The following is a 7,701-nucleotide window of genomic DNA, read 5'->3' as shown; positions in this document are numbered from 1 at the left end:
AACTTTTCACAAGTCTCTGTATGACCACACTGATCTCACCCCTGCTACATTCCTTAAGACATAAATTTGTTGGGCCTTTGTGACATGCCAAATAACCGAAACCATTCTGCAATGCCCAGATTGGAGGCAACAAAACATGGTTTGCATAGTTTCAGTTCTTAGTGGTTTGTTTTAACACATTTGCTTGGCATCACCTCTGATTCCTTTCTCTGCAGTAATCAGAGTGTCTGAATTGTGCTCAGTGGACAACCAGGGCACAATGACACTGATGTATTCACATGCTGTGAATGATATAAAAAAGAGTTTAAAAAATCAGTAGGAGATGGGAAAGGGAATAAAATCACAGTTTGCAAGCATTTCTTCTTCTCCTTCTTTCTTCTTGTCTGAGGAGCCTTTGCAAGAGTTGTATTCCCTTACAGGTGTGCCGGTTGTGCTGGCCATAGGACTGATGGACAGACAGATGTGTTGCCTATGGAAGGGAGTGTCTTTATTTTCAGAACGTGTGGCGCATGCACTGCTGCCACATAGAGTCTGTGCCGTAGAAGTGGAACTTTGCTCTTTGTTGCCATGAACAGCGACACCAGCCTTGTCTACCACTGGTCATAAATCCTAGTGGGATAACCAGTCGTCCCCACTAGCTGTGTGCTGCCTGTTGCTTCCTGCTTCCTCATGCCGTAGCATCTCTTGCAGCAGCCCAAGCAGCTTTTCAGAGAGAGGATAGTGACAGCAGCAGGACTGAATGGACTCCCTCCCATGACAGGTGTTGTAGAGGTAAATGCTTTGTAAATCTAGAATCTCAAAGTATGCCAAAGAAAAGAAAATTTCTGGCTCTAGTTTGCAGGTTTACTCTTTAAACTCAAAACCTAATCAGCACTTGGTACAAAAGACAAATCCAAAAGTGATCATAGGATCCTAGAATGGTTTGGGTTGGAAGGCACCTAAAACAGCATCTAGTTTCTACCCCTCTACCAGGGACTGGGACACAAGACCAGGTTGCTCAGAGCCCCGTCCAGCCTGGCCTTGAACATTTCCCAGGGATGGGGCAGCCACAGCAGCTCTGGTCAACCTGTTCCAGTGCCTCATCACCCTCACAGTAACAAATTTCTTACTGCCTACTTTCCTACTACCATTTGCCTTTGTATTGTCTGTCAAAAGCATTTAGTTGTGCCTCTCAACATAGCATTTAGTCACCTGTTCCTCATTTATAAATGTTTTAAGTGGAGTCCTGGCATGAAATAAGTGGGGCTGGAAGCTCTTCTGCCAGTGAGAGTTACAGATGGAGATCCATGGGCTTTCAATGAAAATCAAACTCAGAAATTTTTATTTAAACTGGAGTGTCATTTTTCCAAGGTAAAGGCTACTCATCCCCAAATTTAGAAGCTACTGTACGATCAGGTTTGCAGTCCACAATAATGGCTTCTCCATTCTCCTATGCATGGTTTAAAAATTTTACCTGAATTTTTCTACTAATGTGAAGCTTCAGTTTCATAACTCAAGGACAGAGTAGCATGCAATCATGTGATGTTCTAATTATCAAAAAATCAGGCATAAGGTCGAGAGAAATGTGCTGAGTGAACTGGGACATTTGGAATCCATAGGCACACGGCCTTAAGGCTGAAGGGGATTAATGCTTTTGGCATCACGCAGAGCCAGTATTATGTTCATGCTGTGGTAGGGATTTCTTTTTCCATAGACCTCCTGATTGTGAAAGGGGATTCCAAAACTCACATGCAAGCAGCAAATGTCTCCAAGTACACTGTGGCACCTATCCAGGAACAGAAACCCCCGTTACTGTCTGCTGCCACAGTACACTGATTGGAAATGAGATAGCCACCCGAGTGCGGTGTATCACGGCTCTCAGCAGTCATGTGAGGGAGACATCAGGAAACAGTAGCTGACAGTCACATCGCTGCCAGTCAGAAAGGGATTGGTGCTTAAAAGGAAGCCCTGGATGCTTTCAGCATGACTGAATCCACTGCTAATCTGCATATGTCTGGATTAGAAGTCACACCATCATAAAGATGCCATGAGCCAGGCAGCACCCATATGTCATTCGTGTGGTGACAATTCCTAAATATCCCATCCCACACTGCTCTATTCCTAAGCATAAACAACAAATAGGAGGCAAAAGGCAGAGCACACAGGTTGTAAAGCATCCCTGTCCTGATCCCAGGATCCTGTGTCATAAGGATCGCTGGGTTTTTATACTCCAGTGTATTTGCATATCCTCTTCACTATTTGAAAGAAAAGATTATTGCATTTGCCAGTAGTTTTTCATTTTAGTCCTAAAACAACATTATTATGTGAGTTGACTGAATATATCATTCTTAATCAGATGCAGAATGGCATTCCCTACCTTCCTGACAGTGTTATGGACCGCATACCATTTGATTTAGTCTGGTGACAGGGTTGTAAATGTGGAGCTTCACATCAAGCTCCCCACCAGGGCGATGCTTTCTCTTCCAGCCTGAATGCAAATGCTGCTGGAGGTGGAGGCTTGGCTCAGAGTGACCAGAAGATGAGGATCAGTGCTGGTATGTGTGTCTGGTTCTGAATGCAAGCGTGAGCTTGGCACAGAAGGGCAGACAATTTTGGACAGATTAACATGGATCATTTTGACCATGTGGCTAAAATGAATCAAAGGTCAAATTGGATTAATCTAGATCTGTGAGTGAGAGATAAGCAATATACATGGTGCTTTCTGGTTTTCAGTGCATTGATTTGTGGGGAAGACCCGTGTGATGTGACCTCCCCAAACATTTTTCACATGCTAGTGATGATTTCTACGGCAGACTGAAATTAAGGGACAGAAAAGCTCTTGTTTAATAAAACATTTAAGATAAAATAAAGTTTTGCCATGAAGACATCTGTATCATGCATATATGAACAAATACTTCTTGAACCACAGCTAACTTCTCTGGAAATTGCACTTCTTGCAAGTCTTTATCTATGTGTTGTGGCAGAGGCAAAAATCTTTGTTCAAGAGGTAGTCAATAAAGAGTGGCCCACCTGCAATGCCTGTGAAGTGGCAGGTAAAATGATGCTGACCAGGTCACAGCCCATGGTTTGTTGTCACTCCCAGGTGTGTGTGGCCTGTGGAATGTAGCTGCAGGTTGCGGGCTACCTGGTAGAGATGCTCCAAGTTCCCAGGGGAGGAGGGGGGAACAAGTTGGGGAGATACAGAGCCTTTCTTTTTTCCCTTTTCTTTTGGAAACCAAGCACATGAAGCAGCTGTTCCAAATGCAGGTGCTGTCCGCTCATCACTCTGGCTTTAGATTCTTGTTCCTCTTTGCGTGTAGGTGCTTTGAGGATGATCAGGCTTCACTAAAATAGTGCTACCCCAGTTTCTGCTGGGTCTGAATCCAGGATACAAAGCATATGGAACCAAAGCTAAAGGTGGTTCAGTATGTCTTGCTTAGAGCTACCCAACTCTTCTGAGCACTCTCATATACTAGGTACTAGGTAGGCTCTAACCAGCTTTGGCAAGATTTTTTTGTTTGTTTTAATGTGTGCCTGGGCAGACCTCATCTGTAAGTAAGGACAAATGTCCCAAAATTCTTAGTTTTTCACAGATGCTTGTGGCAAGGTTTCCAAACACGACTGAAGAAGTTAGGTACTCAACTCTTACTGATTTCATGAATGCAGTGGGAGTCAGCCAATTGGCCTGTTTAGTCACATTTGAAAATCCCACAAGATAGCTATCTATCTCCTTCAGCTGCTTTGAAAACTTCTCTCCTAGTGCTTTCTAGAGTGTGTTGTCATTAATATTGAAAGGTCAGTCAGGGTTGCAGTATTATTTGAACAGGACTGATGTGTGTGGAGGAGACACATGCGCATCATACAGGAAACATGAGTCCCGGGCTGGAATGCACAGCTAAGGCTGTACTGGGCTTAGCTCTGTGTGGCTTGAGGCAGATGGGCACTTCTTGCTGGAGATGGAAATGCAGGCTGAGGGAATATGATTTAAATACAGGCATAAATCCTGAATCAGGACTGAGATACGTCAAGCTGAACTAACTGATTTGACTGTATACTCTTGTTTTTAGAGTATAATTCATGGCACTGGATGCAAAGTTTACTCTAAATTATTCAGCAGTTGTGGGCCCTAGGTATTATTACATGGTAACTAGCTTTCCTGAATTAATGTTACTTATTCTACTTTTGAATAAAGCTAAAAAATTAATTGTTACAAGCTCAGAATTTACCTTGTTTGATCTCACATACCCTCTGTGTTGTAGAGTTGGAGCTACAATGACTTTTGAGCATTGGGTACAGTGCTTGTCCAAACTTATGAAGATGAATAAAAAATAATATATGTATATACCTCAAGGACACAGTAACAGGAGGCAAGCAAAGTCACCATGATGTTGATACAGATGCTCCTAGCTGAAATGACATTCTTGGGCTTAGGCGTTTATGTTTACTTTATGGGCTGTTAAGCAAGTACATTGTGTTTTGCCCAGAAAAAAATACTTACATGAGCTGGTTTGCTCATTCCCTGGCTTCCATGACATCTGACAGCTTGAAGGAAACAATCCTTAGGAACCACTAGAGAAATTCTTCCTTCCAACCTGTCCTTCCCAGGACAGCCACCTTTTAGCCCCTCTCCTTATTACCCATGTTGTGCAATTGATTCTTGAGAATTGCTTTCTCCTCCTTCAGCCTTCCACAATAAACTTCCTATGTTGGAGAAGAAAAGGAGAGACGGGACATGCATGTAAGAAGGAAAATTGGTATAAGGAAAAAGAAGTCCTGCAAATCCTGGAAGAAGGGTGGTATCTGGGAAGAAGGAAAACCACTGGACAGCAGAGAAGGTGAAAGGGAGAGGTGACAACATGCAGTTCCTAGCCTAGATGAGCAGCAGTATTAGTTTTGCTGGTCAACACCTGTGCAGGGCCTTGTGCCAGACCAACTCAGACAGCTTGAGGGTGAGCTGAAGTTTTCATAACTCTTCATTTATAGAATCATAGAATGGTGTGGGTTGGAGGGGACCCCTAAAGGTCATCTTAGTCCAACATCCCTTGCAATTAGCAGGGACATCTGCAACTAGATCAGCATAAGGTCTCTGTGTGTGTCTTAGTAGTGCATTGCCTACCAAACCTAATCAAAAGTAGACAGCACATAGGATATGTGACTCTTCCTGTGTTAGCATCTCTCACCTGATCTGCCTGCACACCTACCATTTGTTTTCAGCAGGTTATCCCCTGAAGGCAAGGTCCTATCCTATTCCAGCATTTTAGATGAAGGGCATGTGTGATGATGGGGTGGCAGAGCAGAGATGGTTAAGATGTATAGGAACCTTTGGGAATTTTTGTCTTTAGCAATTGCTACATGGGAAGGCTTCAGGATTGTATTTTACAGAATCACAGGATATGCTGAGTTGGAAGGGACCCACAAGGTTCATCGAGTCCAACTCCTGACCCTGCATAGCACCATCCCCTAGTTAGAGGAAGGAGGGTACTTGTGATCAGGTCTGTGGTGGCTCTGCTGGCAGGGAAGTGGAAATTCCAAAGACTGAGGTCTCCGCACACCCCATGAGAACAGGTAATAGGGCAGGGGGATGTGGTCGGTAATAGGGAGGGGTGGGACGCGCCCAGCTCCTGAAGGGCCGCGGAGGGGAGCTCTCCGGAGGGCTCAGCAGCAGCAGCAGCGGCAGCAGCAGCAGCAGCAGCAGCAGCGGCAGCAGCAGCGGCGGCAGCGGCAGCGGCAGCAGCAGCAGCGGCGGCAGCAGCAGCAGCAGCAGCAGCAGCAGGTGGCAGCTGCGGTGGCAGCAGAGGGTGCCCGCGGCTCGCTGTGCTCGCTGCCGCCGCAGTGCCCGGGCAGCCCCCGCACGCTGCCCTGCCCTCCGTGCCACAGCCGGGGGCAGCTTCGGGGCTTGGAATGCTTTTTCTAAATAACACTTTTTTAAAATACTTTTTTTAAAATTTTTTAATTAATACTTTTTTCAATACTTTTTTCCTAATACCTTTTGTAATCATTTTTAAGACCTCTCTTTTAATCGTTCAGGTGGTTCTCCTGAATACTCTCCCCCTCTTTTTTTCTCTCTCTTTTTTTTTTTCTTTCTTTTTTTTTTTTTTTTTTTAATAGCATCTCCTGTAGTCTCTCCCTTCTTTCCCCTCCTTCTCCAGGAACACGAACAGCAGCTACAGACTTAGCCAGGACAGTGAGGCAAAGGGTAGAAAGGTCTGGGCAATTTCCTTGCCCAAACAGAGTGGCTCCTTTTGCTCCAGCACACGGACAGAAGCTCTTCCATCCTCCCGGAGCTGGCCCATATAGCAGAGCCACCTTCACACACACTCCGTGTTCACAAAAGAGCAGCTTGTTTTTAGGAGTCACCTTTTCACCCTGCAGAAGGACAGTCCCAAGGGAAGGGGAAGGGGGTCAGTCACTGGATTGGGGTGCCCTAATGTCAACACCAGGAAAAAAGTAATGAGAAGGTGAAAGTGTGCAAGGAATGAAAAGGAAAGCGCTGGACGCATTGTAGTTATGAGATAATGGAGGAAATGTTATTTGCTAGAGAAATGTGGAACCCGAGGTTAAGGGGCAGCAGATGTAAAGTAAACAAACACATCTGAGCTTGTATTCTTCTTGCTTTTCTGCCATCTACTGAAGAACTAATTAATGAAAAATCTGGCAGCTTGGATTTCATTGTCTGGGGAACAGACCACAGGAAAATGTGTAAAATGTTGGCAGTGCTTTAATCATAAGGTCAGTCCAGGAAAAGGAGTACTGCAGGCCACTTAGTTACTTTGCCCAAGGAATTGACATTAAAATTATCTGCATTTTTAACAATCAGCAGAGTTGAGGCTATGCCCTGCATTCAGAAGGTCAGAAATAAGCTCACAATTCAAGGGGGTTTTTCACCTTATATCAAAAAATCATTGCATCTATCTAACAAAAATCTGTGTTTGTTTGTATTTTTTTAAGAACTGCAGTAGTATGGCAAGAAAGGAGAAATAAATGGGAGATATGTAAACAGGAGAACACTGATATGTTCTATTAGTAGAGGCAATAATATGCAAATAGTCAGGGAGTAAAAAGAAAGGCAGCGTAGAGAGCTCATACCTAAACCTAGGAATAAGAACACATTATTAGACCAGTTTTTGTTATAAGTGCTTTCTCATAAAGCACTTTCATAAAGTATCCTGTTGATTTTGTCTGGGGGAGAGTGTTTCCCAGAAATGCCACAATGCAGGCAAAAGCCACTGATGTAGAGAACCCCAACATGGATATTCTGAAAACTAAGGCTGCTAAATAAAGGAAAAGGGATATTTGAGGGAGTAAGAGAGATACCATTGCACTGTCCTCATTGTTAATCTTGATATTTATTTAATTAAACATATCCTTTGTTACAGCAGAAAAGAAGCAGTGGCAGAATTGGCTTTTGCCTCCACCAGATTGTTGCAGAACCTGGGAACTTTGCCAGTACAATTACACTGAAGTTGGCTGTGGAGTATGTGAGGCCTCAATCCCAAATCTGGATAAACTGAGGCATAACTATATCCTCAAATGGAGGATGAGGCAGTCTTTCCAAGCATATACTTACTATTTTCACTGGGAATATACATTGTCTTTGCTAAAAACATAAAGTCCGAGTTCAAGGTGCTGTATCTGGGTTGGGGCAATCCCAGACATGAGCACAGCCTGGGAGAAGAACTCCTTGAGAGCAGCCCTGCAGAGGACATGGGTGTTCTTGGGGAC

At 44.1% G+C, this 7,701-nt stretch overlaps 1 long non-coding RNA gene across 1 annotated transcript in view; it reads left to right on the top strand.

The window, feature by feature from the left end:
- The first annotated feature begins 4,666 nt into the window (after positions 1 to 4,666).
- Positions 4,667 to 7,701, top strand: part of LOC135306974 (uncharacterized) — a 39,725-nt gene continuing 36,690 nt past the window's right edge. The window contains exon 1 of the long non-coding RNA XR_010367744.1: positions 4,667 to 4,928. This is a non-coding gene — a long non-coding RNA (uncharacterized LOC135306974). The remainder of the gene's footprint in view (positions 4,929 to 7,701) is intronic.

Source organism: Passer domesticus, chromosome 1 (assembly GCF_036417665.1).
Source record: "Passer domesticus isolate bPasDom1 chromosome 1, bPasDom1.hap1, whole genome shotgun sequence".
In the NCBI taxonomy this organism is placed as follows: Eukaryota; Metazoa; Chordata; class Aves; order Passeriformes; family Passeridae; genus Passer; species Passer domesticus.
The sequence above is the reverse complement of the archived record's forward strand: the minus strand, read 5'-3'. Positions and strand labels throughout refer to the sequence as shown.